This window comes from Nannospalax galili, unplaced genomic scaffold (genome assembly GCF_000622305.1).
Source record: "Nannospalax galili isolate Female #2095 unplaced genomic scaffold, S.galili_v1.0 scaffold690, whole genome shotgun sequence".
Taxonomy (NCBI): Eukaryota; Metazoa; Chordata; class Mammalia; order Rodentia; family Spalacidae; genus Nannospalax; species Nannospalax galili.
Window position 1 is genome coordinate 1,617,974 of NW_008329288.1, and position 22,723 is coordinate 1,640,696.

General features: G+C 43.9%; 1 protein-coding gene across 8 annotated transcripts in view; it reads left to right on the forward strand.

Annotated features, from left to right (window-relative positions):
* The first annotated feature begins 20,478 nt into the window (after window positions 1-20,478).
* Cdon (cell adhesion associated, oncogene regulated) overlaps window positions 20,479-22,723 on the forward strand; it is a 125,364-nt gene continuing 123,119 nt past the window's right edge. For 5 of the 8 annotated variants that reach the window (XM_017798599.2, XM_029564374.1, XM_029564370.1 and 2 more), the window contains exon 1: window positions 20,481-20,719. The gene's annotated coding sequence lies outside the window, so the exon portion shown is untranslated. Of the gene's footprint in view, window positions 20,720-22,723 lie in introns of all 8 variants that reach the window. The other 3 variants (XM_008834745.3, XM_029564360.1, XM_029564357.1) reach the window with 2 other exon arrangements.

Below are 22,723 nucleotides of genomic sequence, written 5' to 3' on the forward strand. Positions count from 1 at the left end.
GCTTTTACCTTTATTGATAATAGAATCAGAGATATAGCCTGGTATGTGGAGATGGTGGGGTGAGTGGGTGGGTTCTGTAAGAGGGATGAACATCAAGAATTAGGTTCACTGACATCCAGGCAGAAGACACAGGGCTCTTCTGGAGGAGTGGCTGTCATGGAGCGTGAACAGAAGCAACAAGAGAAATACAAAAGCGTAATTAGGCCAACATTATACCCAGTGCACAGAAAGGGGTTGTCCAGTGGCTTACATGGTAACCTGTGTTTTCTTCCTAAGGAGGGTGAGTTGTGGTGGTTAGGATCCATGGTGGCTCCTACTTCTGGAAATCCACTTAGGCCCTCTCTGTGCAAAGTAGTTCTCAGAAAGTAAAGCTTTAAGTCTGAGATCTTACCAGGGAGAGATGCTGTCTCTCTGTCAGGAAGGTGTTTCTTTTGTTTGTTTTGCTTTGTTTTTATGTGCTGTCCCCACACTGCTGGCTAGAAAGAAAAGTGAACTCCCCAAACAGAAAGAATCTGAGGTGAGATTAAATCAGATTCAGATGTGTAAGAGAGGGCAGGAGAAACAGCAAGGAAAGGTGGGGAGGTGAGGATGGCGTCAGGCAGCCAGACACTGAGTTCAGAGGAGGTGAAGAAAGAGGAGTAGCAAAAGGCCATAGAAAGGGGCAAGTGCAAACGCCACCCTCCAGGGCCTGGCCCTCCCCTGAGTGTGGGGGTCCTGGGCCTCAAAGGGCACTGGCTGGGGCCCTGTCTTCTGCTCCCTTCACAAAGCCTGGGTTATGCTCTTGGCTGGGCTGAGCCTCCCCACCACTGAGGTCCTGGCTGGGGCTACTGCCCTGGGAGCCTCCCTTCCCAGTCAGAGGCCCCAGATTTGTCCAAGTGCCAATGGCTAATGAGGAGCTCATTTGAATCCATGCAAAGTACCAGGGAGCAAGGAGACATGCTAATTAAAGTGATTGCTGTTCTTTAATTAAGCAATAATTCCCCCAAAGAGGGCATTATCATGCAAATAGAGCCCTCTTGGGTGAGGTAAGGGCTTCAGGCCACAGCTGAGGTCTGTTAATAAGGCCGCTAAGCTTTGGAGAGCAGGGATCCAGAATGCCCCATTGAGCTGAGTGATAGAGCAGGGGAAATAACGTCCCTGCACCACGCTGCCTTTTGTCTCTCTGGGGCTTGGTTGCTGAGCTGTGGGAGGCAGGGACCCAGAACCCCCTGTCTTTTCCTCCTCTCCTTCCTTTGCCTTCTCTCCAAGAGCTGCTTTCAGAGCTGTATGAGGTGGAGTGATTTCAAAGAAAATGTCTAGCTTTACCCTTCATAAAATCAGTGTTCCAACTGTCAGAGCATCAGCACCAGAACATCAAAATGAGGTGGGAATGGCAGCTTAAATGTCCACAAACGTGGAAGATATTGCAAGAGGGTAAACTCCTTTGAGCTAGTGTAATGTACAGTGGACAGGGCAACTGAAATCAGTTGTTCACCTGGGTAACCTTTAGCAAGCCACTGTCCCTCTCCACAATGGGCTGCCCATAGCCGTTCCACGGGGTTTTGGTGTGGGTGTTAGAAATAAAATTTGAGGTCCAAGGACCTCATCAATACCACACAAAGAACAGGTGGGCAAAGCAAAAGTAACTGGGCAAGACAGATTTTACTTTTGCAAAAGGGTGTCTTATGTGGTATTGATTCATTCAGCAAGCACACACCAGACCCAGAAGCTTGGGGGGCTTTTATCCCTAACGCAAGAGAACTATGTCTTTTCCCCATTGGCTGGGGTCCAATCTCACGGTCTTTCCTGGCTGGCTAGTTTAAAAGAATCAGGGTGAAGGGAGAAGAGCTCTACTCCAGGCCATCAGGCTCAGGAATGCATCAAGGCCTTTCCTTAAACAAAAGTCTTAGAGGGTGTGGTATGATTAGAAGATTGGAATTCCTTGTCATAAACCAAGTTCCAAGTCTTACAGGGTTTGAAAGAAAAGACCAATATCTAATGTTTCTTACATGGATAAGTGAGTGCCAAAACAATAGGCACTTGAAACAGTGGTTCTCAACCTGGGGTGATTTTTGACTGGGCTGTCAGATAATACATATTTTTATTTGCTGAATTTGACATCCTTACTTTAAGAGATGATGTCTAGAGAAATTTTCTCACAACTGAAGGACTGGGTACTGTTTGCATCTAGTGGGAGGAGACCAGGGATGCTTCTAAACGTTTTATAGAGCACTAGACTATCTCCACAGTAAATTTTTTGTCCAAATTTTGTCCAAAACAGTAGTGCTGAGTTGGCAATCTTTGGCCTACACACTGCTCAATAAATGAGTTGAATTTTAAAAGACCATCAAGATGGCTTAGAAGGGTGTTCTAGCTTGCTTTGTGTTGCTTTGATAAAACACTGACCAAAATCAACTTGGGGTTTTAGGAAAAGACTTACTTCATTTTACAACTTACAGCCTATTATGGAGAAGGCTGAGGCAGGAACCCAAGCAGAGAACAAAGAGGAATGATGCTTACTCATTTGCTCAGTTACCTTTCTTATACAGCTTAGGTCCATCTGCCCAGAAATGGTTCCACCCACAGTGGGTTGGGCCCTCCTACATCAATTAGCATCAAGAAAAAAAACGGCACAGATAGGTCCACAGGCCAGTCTGATGGAGGAAATTCCTCAGTTGAGATTCCCTCTTCTCAGGTATCTCTAGTTTATGTCAAGTTGATAAAAACTAACCAGCACAGCAGGCAAAGGCACTTACCACTATGGCTGATAGATGACCTGAGTTAGATTCCTGGAACCCACGTGGTGAAAGAAGAGGATGGACTCCTGAAAAGTTGTCTTTGTTCTCTGACCTCCACACAAGAGCTATGACATTCACACGGCATATCCCCCACCCCAATAAATAAATGAATGTTAAAAACACTAAGAGACTGCCTTTTTTTTTTTTTGTCTTTTTGAAGCAGGGTCTCCCTGTAGCCCCAGCTGGCCTGGAACTCACTATGTAGACCAGGCTGGCCTTGAACTCACAGAGATCCACCTGCCTCTGCCTCCCAAGTGCTAGGACTACAGGCGTGCACCACCATGCCCAGCTGAGACTACCTTTTTTAAATGGCAGGATTATAGAACTGGAGTTCTAAATCCTCTGGGTCCAGCTTTAAGGTAATTCTCTTTGCTCAAAAGAAGAGTTTAGATAGCAATTGTGCTTTCAATAGCTGAACAGACTGAGGCTCAAGGGTACAGGCTGGTACTGGGAACTCTATACAAGAAACAGAACAAAGAGCATGCTGGAAAGCTCTAAACTAGTCATGAATCCATGAGATTTAGAACAACACCATGACAGCTCTAAGAGGGAAGAGAGAAGGCCTGGGAGAGGGCCTGGGAAGAGGCAGCAGTGCTCAGCCTTGTGGGCGTGGCTTGGCGAGTGGATGCTTCTTGGTCTGTGAGGTGAGTAGGAGGGATCAGGAACAGTCCTATAGCCATCACTTCCATTGAGCTCCAGTTCTAAATCTCATAATAGCCCAGGAGATGGGTACTATCATTAGGCCCATTTTGAAGCTAAGGAATCGAGGCATGGTGGAGATTAAATAATTTGCCCAAGACCACCTACCTAGTTAGAACCAGGATTTTCACTGAGGCAGTCAGTTTCTGAAACTAGTACAGATAGGAAACAGTCTGGGAAACTAGATTTTCTTAGTGGCCACAGCCTTGGGCAACCAAGCCCTCAGCAAAGTGCCCCTGTGTCTTCCTAGCTGCTGATTTGGTCTGCAAGTTATATCTGTTTTGTGGGGGACCCATTCCTGGGCTTTGGGTCTCACAACAAATAGCTAGAGGGGAAAGGCAGGGAAGGGAGTCCCTGTGAAGTCTGGTCTCCTTTGCTTAAGGCTGGTTGAGCTTCTTCCCAGCCTCTGCAGTTTCCCCAACTGCTCTGATCTGGGTGGTGAGAGGTGTGGCGTTTCTAGAATTGCCTTGGCCTTCCCAGCATCACCATGAGGCTTATGTCTCAGGTGGGTCTGCTGCTTTGCTCAGGGGATGGCAAAGGCAAAGTCAACAAACCTGGGGGAAACCAAGCCTCCTGCTCCCAGAATTCTTGGACCTTTTTCAATTTTGTGTTCAGTCCCTGCAAAATAAATGTTTTGTGTTACAAGGAGAGGGAGATAGTATCTCATCAGCCTACCAGCTTAGCGCTGCCTCTGCCAACCTCTCACTCTGTGCTTGGCAGGGGAAAGGAGTGTGGGGGAAAAACAGGACCCGGCTCTGTTTGCAAAGCATTTTCATCAGTCAAAAACTGCCAGGCTTGTGAATATTAAATAAACCCTGACTCATAGAGACGTATACCTTGCTTTGCTTTGCTGATCGGTGGGGCAAAGGAGCTACGTTACTTTACAAGTGACAGCTCTAACATTCTGCAGACTTTTTCAAAACTGTTCTGGCTTTTTCTGAACAAAGAACAATCCACAAAACGCCCATGGTTTGTAATGCATAGGAGTCTGTTTACAGGATCACAGACAGCCCTCTCCGTGGTCCAAAGGGACTGGGTGAGATCATCAATTTAATCGCCTTCCACCTCCAGGTGGGGCTGGGTGACCCAAAGGTCTTCCTCCAGAGGGTTTAGAGAGAGAGTGCCTCAAGTCTCAAGCCCTTATAGTGAGTTCCCTAAGGGCTAGCTCTGTTTTTTCCATTGCAGAATTTATAAGTGGGATTGAAATGAGAGCATAGGGCTGCTTTGGCAGGAACAAAGATTTTCAGTGTGCTTCAGTCACTAACCTAAGACACTATAATACAAGCCAGGCTCCCCTCTCCCCAACTCTTAACAGGTCCCAAAATGAAGCAAGTCATTCAAGAACAATAACAGTAAGAATAGAGCCAAAACTGGTGCAAAAACTACTTGAAATTACTACGTGCAAGACAGTGTTCTGCAACTCACAACTATGAGGCAGGTACTGGTTGAGCATCCCTTATCTGAAATGCCTGGGACAAGAAGTATTTTGGATTTTGGCATATTTGTATGCACATAATGAGATACTTTGGGAACGGGACCCAAGTCTAAACATGAAGTTCGTTTATGTTTCATATATATGTTATACACATAGCTCGAAGGCAGTGTTATACACCAAGTGTGCCTGCTTTGATTGGGACCTGACTTGTGAGGTCAGGTGTGGCATTTTCCACACATGTATCATGTTGGAGCTTAAAAAGCATAAGATTTGGGATCATTCTTGGACTCTTGATTTTTGGATTGGATATACTTGCCTGTATTATTGTTGGCATTTTGCAGAGAGGAACTTTCCTACTTCTTCTTAACAGGCAAGATGCTGGCTCTTCATCTTCTCTTTGTAGATGGTCCATTTCATCCTGCCTGTGAACAGTGTCTTCAATCAGCTTTTCAACAGCCCAAACCTGCTTTCTGTGGTTCTCTCCCCAAGAATGATGTCTTTCTTATTCTCAAAACCCATAACTTCAAATGAGTGTTATGAAATTCATCAGAATTAAAATGGAGTCACTTATGCCAAACCCTAACAAAGTAGGGCCAGGATGTCATGAAGCAAGTATGGAAGGGGTATATGCATATTTTCTTGATATCAGGAACTATAAAAATATTCTTGGGGGGCCAGCGAAGACTCAGTGGGTAAAAGTTCTTGCTGCCAAGCCTAACCACCCAGGTTCAATCCCCAGGACCCATAGGGTAGAAGGGAAGAGCCGCCTTACTCAAGTTGTCCTCTGACCTCCATGTGCACCGCATGGCACAGGCCCTGCCCCCAGAAAATAGGTAGGTAAATAAATGTAAAAAAAAGTTTCTGCCCAAATTACATCCTTGAATAAAGGCCACTGCAGCCTTGCACAAAAAATATTCCTGCAAAGACACCTGCTTAGCCACTGCTGTTTTGTCTTGGGCTGATGTGAGCCTTGGTATCAATTCTGTGGCCAAGGCTAATTGCTTCAAAAGAATTTATGTGACCTTCCTCATTTTGCCTTTAGGGCCATTGCCTTTTTTTGCCTGTAGGTTTGCCTGTATGACCCACCCCTCCGTTTTCACCACAGTATGTCTATCATGGATTGCAACCTCTCTGTCACTCCCAAATAAACTCATTTCTTTGAAAAATCTCTCCATGCTGTACATTTTAGTGTGACTGTGATAGTGTTTATTTATAATGTTGCACAACAGAGAGCCTCTTAATTGTTTTAGAGGCAAATTCATAGGCTGTATAGCACAGTGACTAAGTATGTAGACTCTGAAGCTTGACTGCTTGAGCTGAGTCACTAACTGAGTTACTTTAGATAACCTCGCTGAACTTTGGTTTTCTCATTTATAAAGTAAAAATAATGAGATGCCTAATTCTTAGGAATATTAAATGAGTACTTGTGAAAAGTGTCTGTGTGCCTTAATAGGTATTACATAAATGTTTCTATTTGCTAGTTTATTTGAGAAAGAGTCTTGCTATGTGACCCAGGCTAGTTTGGAACTGAGGATAAAGCCCAGGCTGGCCTTGAAACTGCAATCCTCCTGCCTCTACCTCCCAAATGATGGATTAGACATGTAAGCTATCACACCTTGATAAGTATATTTTTATCTCACCAAAAACAGGTATGTCATAAGAGATGCTCTTGCAGCCTTCTACAGGTATAAAAGTGATGAGCAAAGAGAAGTTTGACAAATACTAGTTCCTTTGCTTTTATATATATATATAAAAAGAGAGCTATCAAAATACTATATTTTGATTGACAATATCTTGAACATAAAAGGTGCTTAATAAATGTCAGTGAAGTTTTTATGCTTAAAATTAGTAGCAAGTTGAAAAAGATTAAAAACTGTGGTGATTTCAGGGCTTTACATGTAGAAACAGTGAAAAGAGGGAGCAAGAAGGAAGGTGGCCTTTTACCTTCTTTGGGCTTAGGGCCCATTTTCTTAAGTGATTTATTTTGGAGGGGGGAAGGAGCTGCTGAGCCATCATGTGGAAAGCCTTGGGGAAGTTTGCACCCATCAGGCACTGGAGGAAAACACAAGGCCAAATCTCAAATGGCAGCTGTTAATGTTGTCTGAGAAGCCAGAGATGGCCACCCTTCTAGTGACATCTGCCTGTAGACAGGAATTCAGATGAGCTGAACATCCAAAGACACTCAGAAATGCCTCCTGGGTTGGAAGACAACGAAGCCAGACTTCTGGGTATGGAAAGGACTCTCAAAGTTACGTATCTGGAGAGGTATATGCTAACATGTGAGAGAAAAAGAGGTGAGTTAGGCCTAGCAAAGTACAGCCACTCTTCTCCAAGCCACCCTCATACATGGAGGGAGGGGACTGGACCTGATATAGTCCACAGGGCAGTCCTCCAGTCCTTATGGTTGATAAACACTAAACTCATCTCACCTTGGAACAAAGACCCAGAGTCCCAACCTTTTGTGTTGGCTTACTTTCTCTGGGGCTTAGTTCTCTACTCCCCCACCTCCATTCCTACCATCTAAGGTTAGGGCCCCACTGCCTTCCGGGAAGAATGTTAAGCGCATTTTCCCCAGGCTCAGTCCTTTAATCAAGGTGGAAGCCCTTTGTGAAGGGCCAACAGACTCTGGGCTGGAGGAGGGGCTAATTGGCTCAGTGTTGAGCTCCTGACAAATCCATGAAACGAATACCACAGTGGAATGGGATGGAGTTGGAGGAGGAAGGTGGGGGTCTGGGAAGGAAGGAGGAGCACAGGGGGTCTTTCACATGGGCAGGGTTGCTTGCCTCTGCCCCTGGAGCACTGCTGGTCCCTAGGAAGATTACTGGCATCAGGACAAGGTGTGCAAGTGCCATGGGCTTTAAATGTAGGTGGCACAGAGTGCTAAATGGGTGCTGTGTTCTTAAAGGCTGAGAGACATTATGTCCCTCATCCAGGGATCTGCTACAGTATCTGAAAGTCTAGTTCTACAGGGAAGATCTCCTTGGATCCTGAACATCTTCTATTTGCAAAGCCATTAGCAGTCCTGACACCTTAGGTTGAGTTCCTTTACCTGAGTATTTTCAGTCAGAAAATAGGCTCAAAACCCTATGGCTGACTCACAGCTCCTTCTTGGAGAAATCTTGCTCCATGACACTCCTTCGTTAAAGGTTGACTCTGATGGATCCAAAGGGGCAAATAATGACATCCATCACGAGTAGTGGATTGGAAGAGACACAGAACTGGCTCCCAATCCAAATTATTCTCAATCCCTGTCACCCCCTGTAAGCTTCCCTTATTAAGGTGTCTAGATTCCACATGAGTACCCACTGGTGTGTGTGTACACTCTTCTTACTTACTTCCTTTCCTCTGGCATAAATATGAACAGAAAGCCTGTATCCCAAACTACTGCAAGAGATGTTAGTCATTTAGGCTTCTAAAGCAAAACACCTGAGACTTTGCTGGGTGTGCTGTTATACACTTGTAACCTCAGTACTCGGGAGGTTGAGGGAGGAGGATTGGGAGTTTGAGGCTAGCCTGGACTATGTATAGCAAGACCAAGACTACACACACGCAGATACACACACATGCACACACACACGCACACACACATGCGCATATACTCACCTTACACTGTTCAATTTTCAAACAGAAATTCAGAGCTCACAGTTCAAGGCTGGGAGGTTCAAGAGCAATGCACCAGCTTCAAAGATGGCACCTCTTACTGCTTCCTTACATGGTGGAGGGTCAAAGAGAGCTCACTTGAGCCTCTTTTAGAAGAGCACTAATCTCATTCTTGAGGTAAACAGAAGCCTCCTGACTTCCCAAAGGCCCCACCTCTTAATACTGTCACACTGGGTATCAGGTGCCAACATACGAGTTCTAAGGGACACCAACATTCAGATCATACAGAAGATATATCAGGCAGGGGGGTCACTAGCTCTTTTTGTTTGTTGTTTTTGTTTTGAAACAGGGTCACACTGTATAGCCACAGCTGGCCTGGAACTCACTATGTAGACTAGGCTGGCCTCAAACTCACAGAGATCTGCCTGCCTCTGCCTCCCAGGTGCTGGGGTTAAGGATGTGTGCCACCATGCCTGGCTTCATTAGCTTCTTGGATCTCCCACCTCTGCTCCTGATGCAAGAGCCTAAGGTGTCTCTCGGTGCCCCTCACATGCCCATGCTCTCTCTAGCCTTCAGGAAAGCTAAACTGCTGAGATAGAAGAGTAGCGTTAGCAGCCAGTTAGCACTTCCATTTCTCCAGGGAAATTTGCCTTTTAGAGACCCTAGGTCTAGACTGATAGTCACTGGGGAACAGGCAGGCAGTAAGCAGAAAGCCGGTCAAGGACCCAGTCAGCAAAGAGGAAGAAGAAAAGTGGGAAGTGGTGGACTAGCTGGAGGAACAGTGGTGGGGAAGACACAAGGAGCTTGACTGGGGAGGACATTTTGTTTTAAGGGCTGTTAGTACTGATACTGTTTACAGGTATGTCATACAAGAAGAAGAAATACTTGTTTAAATAATGTAAAAACAAAATAAAAGCGATTCATGAGATGTCCTCATTTTTACATACATATATGTTTCTTTTGTTTATACATACTTACATATGCTTACCATATGCTAAGCTTATCTAATCTTCATAGCACTTATCTAAATTTATGTCATTTTGGGATAAGTTTTACTAAGTAGAACAAATATCCATATTACTGATACAGTAATTTTTGCCACAGTGTTGATGGTGGTAATGATAAAATTGTGGTAGTTTTATTACTATGTAATTTTTTTTTTTTTTTGGTCTTTTTGAGTCAGGGTCTCCCTGTATCCATAGCTGGCTGAAAACTCACTATGTAGACCAGGATGACCTCTATCTCAAAGAGATCCACCTGCCTCTGCCTCCTGAGTGCTGGGATTAAAGACATGTGCCGCTACGCTCAGCTTTAATTATGTACTTTTTATGTGTGTACCAATTAATTTATTGTTGATTATGTCTGGGCAAGGTGCTTTATAAGCATTGCTTTACTTAGTTCTCAGAACAGTTATAGAAAGTTAGTACTATTTCACAGACTAGCAAATCAATACATGAAGCATGTTAAGGAATTTGCCCAAGATGCAATTTAGTTTTTATGACATTCTTTGCTTCTGAACTAAGAAATACTCACAATGGTTAAGGAACTATGGTTGTCTAGTCCAAGCTGTGTAGTCAAAGCAATCATGTATGGAGTGCCTATTATGTGTCAGGCACCACACAAGGTATGTGAAACACCTTCAGTCCTCAAAACACATTGGTAACCTACTGTGTATTTATCCTGTTTTACTGATAAGAACTTTACTTAAGTACTTACAGCGAATAGTGAATCCATCAGATCTCTGGTACTCCACGGGCTACGGGGGTCAGAGCTGCCTTAAATGGTAAATAGCCCCAGAGCTTTACAATCAAATTCTTTGACACAGCTAAGACATGATATCAAAATCTTGTTGGTTAACCTACACTAGAGCTATTAAAGCTGCTGGAGTTTGCTCTGACAATGCAAACCCCTTAGAGACCTTGACATACTGTAGCTCATTTTTCCTCTTGGGGAAGATGAAGGAAACTCCTACCACAGAGACTAAGGGTTTGGCCCAAGTCCACACAGCAGACAGGACGATAATGAGGGAGTCGGGAATAAATTACACTAGACAGGTTTCCCAATTCTCAGTTCAGTGCTTTTTCTATGAGACCATTCAGCCTCAAGTAACTCATTCGTTAGCTGCCTATCCTTTGCAAATATGCCCAATTCCTTGCCATTCTCTCTCAGGCCCTTTGGCTTTCTTTCATATTTCAGACAGGGCTCCTTTGCTGTACATACTGAGTGACATGGAAGGTGGCATCCGTATCTGTTCAGCTCCAGACTTGGTAAGAGAACTGTCCTTCTCTTTCCTGTAAAAGGATCTGCACATTCTTTGCTTGTGCAAAGGAGATGTGGAAAGTCATTTTCTCCTGGCCTGGTGTATGGGTAAATTAATCTAGCATTACAAACCCATAACAGAGTTAGGTGATCTGTGTGTAATAGGTTTAGGCAGTGAGTCTCCGGAGCTTAGCCTGTTCAGCATAAAAAAGGCCATAGAAATCCCTCTCTCCGTGAAATCCTCCTGCACACAATTCAGGAAATGTACAAGACAGTGAGAATACAGTCAACCTATTGGAATGTCTTTTGGGAAAAAAATGAAGCAGATTGCAGAAACAAACTGTTGATTGCCAACTTCTAGCCTTGTTAGGAAGGTTATCCTACAGTCATTAGACCCAGAATTCTGAAGGATTGGGGGAGGGTTTGGGGTCATTTAATAATTTGTCAATATTAAGTTACATCATAAATAATCAGAACTTCCTGCATATTTAATGGGAACTTTGTTGTATAAATTTGGAAACCATCCAAATGGAGACAAGCAACTTCTGTTATTGTTTAGCCCTCTGGGTCCAACTTACTATGGGGGGTTAGCTGTTGTTTTGAACTTTGGTACTTTGAGCAGAGAGTAAAAACGAAAGGCTGTAAACCAATTGACTTATGGTTATTTTCCTTTTTTCAATGTTTTAAATTGATTAATGCCTTTCTCTTTACAGAAATACGATCAAATAAGATCCAAAGCCATGACCAATAGCATGTGAAATTGATGTTTAGTTTGTATACTGTTAGTAAACTGGATCAGTTTGGTGATGGTCAACTCTGACCACATTTGCTCTTGCTAAATGGGGTACCTTCTGATAAGAGTTGTCACATTTCCCTCATCATTTGTAGCCCAGGAATGTTCTAAAGGCTCATGACGTTATTGGCATCATCTATTGCAGACAGTAAATTTCAAGTTTCTACTAGATTTGGGGGCTATAACTAGGATTTCATAAACCATAAAATAAGGTGCAAACAAAAAGATTAATTAGTATGATTAGGACCCAAAGAACAATGTCCCGAGTTCTTATCCATGATTCAAATCTCCCCTGTGCAGCTCCAGTTTGACTCACAAATTTGTCTAGTGCTACGATGCTTTGTTCTAATCACAGGGCCACGCACTGTCCACAGCCTTCCACCTCCATCCTGCCTGCACTCCTTGGCTCATGTTGTCCCTCCTACCCCTCCTTTGAAATGCTCCCCACTTTCTACCTCTTTGGGAGCCTTTGGTTTAGGCCAAAATTCCCTTCCTTTTGAAGTCTTTCTTCCTTCGCTGATGCAAAAGTTATTTAGGAAGCCATTTGCCTGAGACCTAACTATGCTGGGAATTTGATGTGCTTACCTAATTTAAGCCTTGAAAGACAGGTTTCTGTAGTTTGCATCTTGAATTTCCCAAAGGCTTGATCACCAGCCTTTGGCACTATTGGGGAGTGGTGGAACCTTAGGAGTGGAGCCTAGTGGAAGGAAGTTAGGTCATTGGGGTATGCCCTTGCAGGGAAAACTGGACTCCAATCCCTCCTATCATTCTCCTTGCTTTCTAGTCACTGTGCATTCCCTGCCATGATGCAACTGAGCCAGCAAAGGCCCAAAGCAATTGGGCCAAGGGACATGGACTGAAACCTCCTTTTTATTCATAAAGTTGGTTATTTCAGGTATTTTGTCTCTGTTTCTCTAAGACTGATTTTTGGAGTACACATATCAATGACTTATGCAGTGTCGGTTGTACCTGGTTTATTTCAGTTAGGTCCATGCATGATGTTGTAAATGATAGAATTTCCTTACTTTAAAAATATTGTATATCCCAAAAAGACCAAAATAAATAAATATAGTATGTCATTGGTGTATAATATATACAGTGGATATATTTGAGTGTGTGAGAGTAAGAGAGAGAGAGAGAGAGAGAGTGTGTGTGTGTGTGTGTGTGTGCATATGCCTCAATTTTCTTATCCATCTTTCCATTGATGGGCATCTATATGACTTCCATATCTTAGCTACTGTAAATGAGCATAGAATGAAGATTTCTCTTTAACATACTGGTTTTAATCCCTTTGAATGAGTGTGTGTGTGTGTGTGTGTGTGTGTGTGTATGTGTATCCAAAGTGGAATTGCTAGATTATGTGATAATTCTATTTTCTAATCAGAATACATTAATTATATAAAATAATGGCATTCATCTGATATTTTCATATATACATACATGATATACTTGGATCATAATCACCCCCAGTAACCCTTCCCCTGGTCCCTTTCTTCTTCTCTAATGGTCCCCTTCCCACTTTAAAAAAAATTTTATCTATTTTTTTTCTTGGTCTTTTTGAGACAAGGATTTATTTATTATTTTTGTTTCAGGTGTATGAGTGTATTATCTGCATATATGTAAGTGCACTCATATCATGTAATGCCCACAGAGGTCAGAAGAGGGCATTGGATCCCCTGGAACTTGAGTTACAGATGGTTGTTAGCCACCATGTGGGTGCTGGAAACAGATCCTTGGTCCTCTGCAAAAGCAGTCATACTCTTAATCACTGAACCATCTCTCCAACTCCCTCATGCCATCTTTTTTTCCTCTAGATGTCCCAAATTAAAGAAAATGTGGCATTTATCTTTCTCAATCTGGCGTATTTTGCTCAACATGATAATCTCCCATTTCATCCATTTTCCTACAAGTGACTCTATTTTTGTTTTTATGACAGAGCTCCACTCTGCTTTCCACAATGATTATATTAACTTACATTCCCACCAACAAAGTGTATGGACTCCTTTTTTTTTCACATGCATACTGGCATTGTTGTCATTTTTCTTTTTGATACTAAGAATTCTAACAGCTGTGGTTCGATATCCCATTGTGGTTTTATTTGCATTTCCCTGATAAAGAGAGCTACTGAGCATTTTAAAAAGTAAATCTGTTGGCTAATCATATCTCTTGGGTTGGTGTGGTGGTGTATGCCTTTAATATCAGTACTCAGGAGGCAGAGGCAGGCAGATCTCTGTTAGAGTGAGGCTAGCCTGGTGTACGTAGCAACCTCCAGGCCAGCTGGGGCTACAGGGAGACCCTGTTTCCAAACACCAAAAATAAATAATAAATAAATAAATAAATTAATTAATTAAAAATAAAATAAATCTGTTGGCTATTCATGTCTCTGTGAGAAAGTTTGGACAAGCTACAAGAAAACTCATGTCTGGAGGAAGGGAGAAACATTTTACTTGTTGCCCTTCTCATGTAGTATGGGGAGATAACACACCTGTACATGTGAGTGATATCCCTTGGCCCTTGGATCAGCAGATCCTGGGAAGCTTGATTCCAAGTTCTTCAGTATCTGGAAATGATGGTAGGAGCTCAGAGTGGGTGTCTAAGGCAGTTAAGAGTCCCAACAGGTCAGGCCACCATGAGAGTCTGAGAGGGGCCCACAAGGCAAGGTCAATAAAGTATTCCCTTACAACTCTTTAATGTAGTACTTTACACCTAAAAGAGATCCATAAAATCTTTTAAAATTTATATTTTATTATTATTAGTGTATATTCATTGTATAAAATGAGTTGCTTCATTATGTCTTTAAAATATTTTATTTATTATTTTTATTTTTATGTGTGAGTGTTTTGCCTGCATGCATGTAAGTGCACCAATGTGCACAGTGCCCTGGGAAACCAGAAGATGGCATTGGATTCCTTGGAACTGAAGTTATGGACAGTTCTTAGCCACCATGTGGGGTCAAACCCTGGTCCTCTGGAAGAGCAGTCAGTTCTCTTAACTACTGAGCCATCTCTCCAGCCCCCATTATGTTTTGTTTATATTTGGATTCTGCATATGAGAGGAAAATATGCAATATTTGGCTTTCTGAGTTTGGCCTATTTTGCTTAATATGATGACCTCCATCTTAATTCATTCTTCTGAAAGTGACATAATTTTGTTATTTATTGGCTGAATAAAATCTCAGTATGAGGCCGGGCGTGGTGGCACACGCCTTTAATCCCACCATTTGGGAGGCAGAGGCAGGCGGATCTCTGTGAGTTCAAGGCCAGTCTGGTCCACATAGTGAGTTCCAGGACAGCTGGGGCTACAGGGAGACCCTGTCTCAAAAAGACCCCCTCCCAAACAAAAACAAAAACAAAAAACTCAGTGTGAGCATGCCTGCGTGTCTGTGTGTGGCATTTTATCTGTCTATTCATCTGGAATGTGCTATTGTGACTAGTGTTGCATTGAACATGGGTCTGCATTTTCTCTGTTCTATGCTTAGACTGCTTTAGTTATATACCCCAAAGTGGTATGGCTAAATCATGTGGTAGTTCTATTTTTACTACTTTGAGGAACCTCCATACAGACTTCTGTAGTGACTATATTAATGCACATCTCTATCAGCAGTGTGTGAGTTCCTTCTTCCCCTGCATCCTCACCTCGCTTTGCTTTCATTTGTTTTCTTGGTGATCATTATTCTGACTGGAATAAGATGGAGCTCTAATGTAGTTTTTGTTGTTGTTTTTTGTGTTTTGTTTTTTTGAGAAAGGGCCTCAGTATGTAGTTGCAGCTGGCCTAGTACTTGCTATATAGACCATGCTGCCTCACAGAGATCTGCCTGCCTCTGTCTCCTGAGTGCTGGCATTAAAGGCATGGGCTACCACACCTGCCTTTCAATATAGTTTTGATTTGTGTTTCCCTGATGTCTAAGGATGTTGAACATTTTTTCATATTCAAGGAAAATTTTAATTGAGCGATTCATTTGAACAGATAATAGATCTGCTCTTATTGTGGTAAGGGATTAATGTACAGTAAAAGGCCACCTCCCAACCCAGGCTTCCTTGGTCTGCATGCCAGCTCTGACATTGGCTAGCTATGTGATCTAGTTAAGGCACTTCACATTCCTGTGTCTGTTTTCTTATCTGTAATATGGAGCTATCATTAAAGATAATACTTGCCACACAACAAGAAGTATGTGAGCACTATGCTGATTATATCTAGCTTTTGAAGATGTTACTGGTATGTATAGCTTTTATTAGCCAAGCACTGTACTAAGCACTTTTTGTGTTTTACCTCAAGTTCCCAGTAACTTTCTGAAGTTGTTCATATTACTAACTCTATAGGAGGTACTATTATTACTACTACTATTATTATTATTGTTTTTGTTTGAAGAACAATGAAATCAAGACTAAGAATTCAAGACTCTTTACAGAGGCCAAATGAGGTAGATCCCAGCACTTGGGAGGCTGAGATAGGAGAATCACAAGTTCAAGGCTGCTGAGGGTATATAGTTAGACCCTGTCTCAAAACAAAACAAATAGCAAATAAATAAATAAAACCCCCAAAGAACAAATACTTGAGGTAGAATTAGAATTTGATTATAGTCACTCTGTGACATCATTCTTGGGGAAACAGTTTCAACATTTATTTGGTATTATAAAAACACTTAGTTCAGACCTAGAGTTCAGTGGATGCATATCCTTCTTCCTTAGCATCTAAATCTTCCCACCTAATTGCTTAGCACTGAGGTACTTGGCTCAAAGTACTTCTCTTACATTTTTCTTGGTCCTTCTAATATCCTCCAGCCCTCAAGCCCAGTGTCCCTTGACCACATCCTTCTCATGACTTTAACACTATGTCATTTGCCATACCTGTTAACACGCTTCAGAGTTTGGAGTTATTCTGTCTGAAGTGTAAAATCTGATCATAACAAACACTTCTTGTTTTTTTCCATATGTAATCCTATAACATCTGCTTTCTAACCTGAAAGAAATCTCCTTTTCTTTAATCTGCCATTTTCTTCCAGTCTTTCATTCTTCCCTAACCTTTTCCAGCTCATGGTCTGGATTCTATGATTGATGATTTAATTATTTTCTTGCCAATCCTCTGCATTGTCCTCTTTCTGCACATCCCCCAGCAAAACTCTAAATCTGGATTGTTGTTATGTTTCTTTGTATGCCTGAGTGGTTAAACCTTGATGGGGACAATTTACTGAGTCATACAGACTATGACTATAAATTTGTGATCTCCATCAGCAACTATGGCTTCAACATTAATTATCAATCTTGAGGTTTGAAGATCCATCATTGGCTAGAACTTTATAGAATTCTGTGATACAAATACTACTCTCTACTTGCTGTAGACTGGAGATAGACTGTCTCCCAGAGTGTTAGTAAAGTTTGTAGGAAGAAGTGGGGTTGTAAGAGGTTTGGGGGCATGCATTAGTTTTCTGTTGCTATGATAGAAACACCATGACCAAGGGAACTTATAAAAGGAAGAATTTATTTAGCTTTGGTTCTAAAGGGGCAAGAATCCATCATGGCAGGGAGGCATGGCAGCAAAGGTGGATGGTATAGGAGCAGAAGCTAAACTCTCATATCTTCAAGCTGAGGGTGACTGGAGATCTGACAAGGCTTAAGAACTCTCTAAGCCTGGCCCCAAGTGACATGCTTCCTCCAGCATGGCCACACCGTCTAAGATCTCCCAAAACAGCACCACTAACTATTTGGAGTCTACGGGGGACAACATTCTCATTCAAACCACCACAGGGCACATAGAGGCAGCCCTTCAAAGGAATTCTAGAACTGCAATCTCTTCTTTTCCTTACTTTGCTTCTTGGCTTGTAAAGTGTGTAGCCTTGCCACAGGTCCAAAATAATGCTGCCAGTCAATCATGAATTGAAACTTCCTGTGAGTTAAGATAAATTGGTCCTTTTTAAAAGTTGATTAATTCAGATATTTGCCATAGTAGTATAAATCTGACTAATAAAATGCTCATCACTTTCAAATCTATCTCCAGGTTGGGTTTATCTACCCAGTAGAGACTTGTGTTTGGGGGTTCTACAATGTTATGATTTGAATGTAAAATGTTCTCCACAGGACCAAGTGTCAAACACTTGGTCCCCAGCTGGTACACTGTTTTGGGAAGCTGGGGAACCTTTGGGACACATGGCTTAGCTGGCAGATGTGGGTTGAGGTTGTATGCCCCAAGCTTGCTGTTTCTGATCTGCCAATGCAGCCACTCTGCCCTGCCTTCTCTGCAATGATCAATCCAAATCGCTCTAAATCATGACCAAAATAAATTCTTTTAACCAAGTTGCTTCTGTATTTTGTCACAACGATGAGGCTAGTAACTAGCATAGACAGATGCCTCAAATATAAAAAGTTAAAATTTGAACCCATTATTGTTCCATAAAATCAATGTCTTTTCTGTGTGCATGTGTGAGGTGCTTAGGATCAAACCCAGGACTTCATGCATGCTAAGTGAGCACAATTCCCAGCCAAAACCTGTATCTTTCACAGCTCTTGCCCTCTTCCTGGGTACCACTGGGCTAGTGTGTGTGAACACTATCCACCAAACTAGGCAGATTACTGTCATCCTTGGGTTTCTGGGTTCTTTACTGTTCACATACAATCACTTTTCAAGTTAGGTTAAATTTTTATCCTGCGTTTGGAGTCTATCTCCCACTCTCTCCCCTTATTACTTTAGTCCTAGTTCAGTCTCTTTAGATTTCCTAACACCTCAAAATGGGAACTAAATTACAACACACAAAGCCTTGGGGTACACTCAAACCATACCAAGAAACTTCCAAACTCCCTCCAATCTCTTCTCATCATTGCTGCTAGATGATCTTTCACAACACAATCTGACCACTGCCCTTTCCACTCAAAACCCAGCTCTGATTCCCTAGTGCCTGAAAGTCCTGTATCCTTGGCATAATCTACACAGACCCTGTGACCTGGCTTGTGCTTATTTCTGCATTGCTGTCACCGGTCAATTTCTACTAGGTTCCTTAGATTTAAGCCATAAAAAAAGCTCTGAACTGTCTTATTTTTTGCCTTCACACCTTTATTCATACTGTCTTCCCTGCCTAGGTCTTCTTTGTACTCCTTCACCTTAACTAGTGAATTCCTTTAACTGGCCAGTTCCTTTGAACCGTCAAGGCTTGGTCCAAGGGTCAATTCTTTTGGGAAGCCTTTTTTGGCAAGCGCCACTCCCAAACTCTAGACATAGTTGGCTACACTGCCCTTGAGTGTCACAGTTCATTCCATGGAAGATGGCCCAGAATATTTATCTATGTATGTGCTTGTATCACCATGAGACTGTGAGGTCTCTGCAACTTGGGATGTGTGATATTTTTCTAAGTACTCCTGTGCCTGTCCGTGTATGGAGTAAATGCTAATACTTTTAACCTACATGTTGAACAAATGACTTATTCATTGTCTGCAATGACTTCTCTGCTTTGCAATAGGCAGTAGAGAAGCAATCAGATCAACAAGCTTCTGACTACTTCTCAGGGTTGAGTCTGAGTAATAGTAATTACAGTGATATTTGAATAGCCCTGTTAGGTGGGAGGTGCCCACAGTCAACCCAGTCCCAACAGAAGCAGCTGGAAGTCTTTGTAGTGGAGCTTGTGTCTAGAGAATGGCCAGGATTCTTTACTGTGCCACAAGACTGCCAGAAGCACAGAACTTATTTCAGCTAAATCTTCTGTTTTCCGTAGGAAGCATCTTTGCTGAAGAAAAAAAAAAAAAGTAATTTCTATACCTTGTTAGGTTAATAACATACAGATTCTTTGTCTGAATAAATTAAAATGTGGAATAATGGAGGACAAGTCAACGTTAGTTTTTTTCTTTCCTATACTGATTTTCGACTGGTTTTCTTTTGGGGCATTCAGGACACCCTGGATCCAGCTAAAGATAAGGGAGAATGTATTCTTTTGAAGATCAGTGCAGAGTCATTATGACCACCAAGTAGCATTGGTGTTTTTGTAGTAAATTAATAGTAATGACCATGATGGTTAAATAAAGAAAATGAACTGTTAATAATTTTAAAAAGTTACAATCCTAGGATGCCCAGAGTGTCAGGTGCTCCTCAGAGTATTATAAATATTGTATTTATGCTTCACAGGCACTTCCTAAAGAAAAACGGCGCCCCCCCGCCCCTTTTTGTTTGTACAACTAACGTTCATTGAGCTCTTATAACTAGGGCAAGTTCAAAGGAAGTGTTGGGAAGACTCTGGGGCCAAAGGCCGTGCTGCTTTCCACACGACAAAGAGCTCTCCTCGGCTCAGAAACTTGTCACCTGCCAGCCGGTTCGTGAAGGCAGGGTGGGTGGGTTGAGGAATCAGAGGAAACTGCTTAAGAAGCTAAAAAGCCGAAGGAACGTGGCGGCGAGCTGGAGCCACAATCCAGGGCAGTGCTCAAAGAGTAGCAGAAAGGACGGTCTAGGTGGCTCCTCCGAAGGTGGGCAGGCGGGGCGGGGCCTGGGCGGGAACGGCGGAACGTACAGACCCGCGGTGCACCGGGTTGGAATGCCGCCTGTCCTGGGCGAGCGAAGGTGAGGGGAGCGTGAGTGCAGACCTCGCGGGCGCCCCTTCCGCTCGCCGGGACACCTCTCTGGCACCCGGTCTGCAGCACAGCACGACGCGGCCCGGCTCTCCCGCGGGGACCTCCGTGCAGAGCGGACACAGGGCCGGCGCAGAGCTGCTCCCGCGCGCGGCGTCCCCCTCCTCCCCCCCTTGCACAGTGGTACCGCCCGTCCCGCCGCTGATCTGGCAGGCTGCGCGCGCACCCTGCGGCTGGGTGCGGGCCCGGGAGCGGCGGCCTGTGCGGCCCGCCTCCGTCGGCGCCGGTCCCCTCCTCCCCGGCCGGCCTCCCCGGGCTTCGCGTCCGCGCGCTAGGCAGGGAGGAGCGCGGCCTCGGGGGCGCGCCCCGGGACTCCGCCCCCAGGTACCCGGCTCGCGCGGCTCGGTACGCGAGCCGGGATCCCGAGCCGCCTCAGCACCCCCGCCCCGCGTGCAAAGCGCCGCGCCCTCCGGCCGCCCTGCCTGGTGCATGGAGGGACCCGTTCGGATCGCAGCCGCCGCCGCCGCCAGCGCGCGGGGTGATGACTTGGGGGTGGCTCTCGGAGCCGGCTGCCGCGCAGGAGGTCTGGGGGCTTAGCCAGCCCCGCCGAGAGGTGCGGGGGTTCAGAGGCAAAGTCCCTGAGGGATGGCTCGGGGGCGGGAGGTTGGGGGAAGCAGGCCGGCGCGGCGCGGCCGGCGCAGGGGGTCCGGGCTTGGGAAGGGCAGCTGGCAGTACCCCGAAGCCTGCTCTTCAGCTCTGCGTCCTGGGGTGCGCTGAGGCATCTCGCAGGTGGAGGCGGGGTGAGGTGTCAGTGACACACTGAAGCCTGTCTAGGATGGAGATCCGCCTGGGCAGGTGGGATGCAGCCTGGTGGGGAGCCAGGGGCGCCGGCGCGCTTTCCCTAGGGAGCCGTGTCTGTCCTCTCCATCCCCGCAGAGTGCCCGCGAGAGACGGTGATTTATGTGCAGGGAAAAGCAGGAGAAATTTCCTGCACAATGTATCTTTCTCTGCCTTCACAGACTCAGTGACTTCCCAGCCCCAGGGAGTGTATTTTTCCTTCTCCTCTCTAAAGCTTTCTGTGGATCGCATTATCATTTACTAAATACTTTAAATACATCGCTATTTATTTCAGTCTGCAGCTTCCAGACCTTTGTTGCTTTCTGTCCACATTTAGGAATTTCAGTAATAAATCACCGGGGGCGGGGGGATAGACTCTCTTGCCCTTCCCTTCATTGTTCTCCCTAACCCCACCAAATCAGGTGGAAGGCTGTCCCGGGAGGAGTTCTTCACCGAATGCCTGCCTGCCTTTCCTGATGGGGACGACAGAGGGTGGCAGGTGCCTTAAGGGCAGCCTGTTCATCATTTGGGCTGTCGAATTTAGGGTATCTCATTAACAAAAAGCCAGCCTTTGTGTCCTAAATCAGACACCTTGGGAAACAGGAGGTTCGACTAAAAGGTAACATGAGATTTACTCTCAGGCCAGTGCGGGGAATGATGAAAGGGACCAAGTGAGTTAATTCAGAGTCCATGCCTCACTGATCCCCTACCCCTCAGATTCCCAAAGGACATTTGGCATAGCTCATGGACAATCTTCCAGGAGGAGGTGAGCAGAGGGCTGGAGAGGAGGAGATGGGATAGTCTTACTATCATTCTAGATATTTTGTTATATTTTATAGCTTTTCTCCCTGGTCTGTTCTTAGCTGAAAATGTGGAATGGGAATAGTTTAACTTTTAGGATAGGATGAGAGAAAACCTTCAGAAAATTTCTGGAAACTTTAAATTAGTGCTTAACTCGAAAGAATTCTTAGAAACCCAGAGAGGCACCGAATACCGTAGTCTCTGTTTTGCACATGTTGAAATAAACTGCCACATACTTTAAGCTATATGAGAAGGATGGAGAAAACCTGTTTCATTTTGTAAAGACGTGCCTTGGGTGTGTGTTTGGCATCATGTAAAACTGAAACGTTTATATTTCTATAAAACACACAAATGTGTATTGTTTAACTTTCATATAGAAACTCAGATATAGTATTTGGAAAGTCTGTCTTTTTATAGTTTAATCAAGTAGAGAAATCAGTTACTAGAGGTACTGAGCTATTGTTTATCTAGTAACTCACTTGGGATGCTTTGATTGATTGCTGTGATTCTCATCAACCTCTTCTGTGCAAAGTACTTAAACAGCACTGACTTTCAAGCAGGCAGTACAAAGAATCTTAGGACTTGACATACTGATCTAGCTTGTGTAGGTTGCTTTCTGAGTCCATCCCACTCCTGGCCTTCTTTGCAGGTGACTTGGCTTTTTTGTGAAAGGCATTAACTTCACTGTAAGATAGGACCCTCCCCAATCATCAAGGTATATAAAGAGGAAGGGAGTAGGAAAAGGAGCGTCTGTGATAGGGTGCTGCTCCTAGAGGTCAGGTAAAATATAATAACTAATTCTTATGCTGTTCTTTTGTTTATCTACTTTACATGTGTACTTTTGTGACTCTCTAAACTGTTCAGTTATGGTTTTGTGGAAATAAAAATTAGAGTAGAATTTCTCTTGAAATGTTTCTTTTGTGAACATATGTAGATTAAAAATTGTTTCTACATAAAATGCTGGGGAAGCTATTTCAGG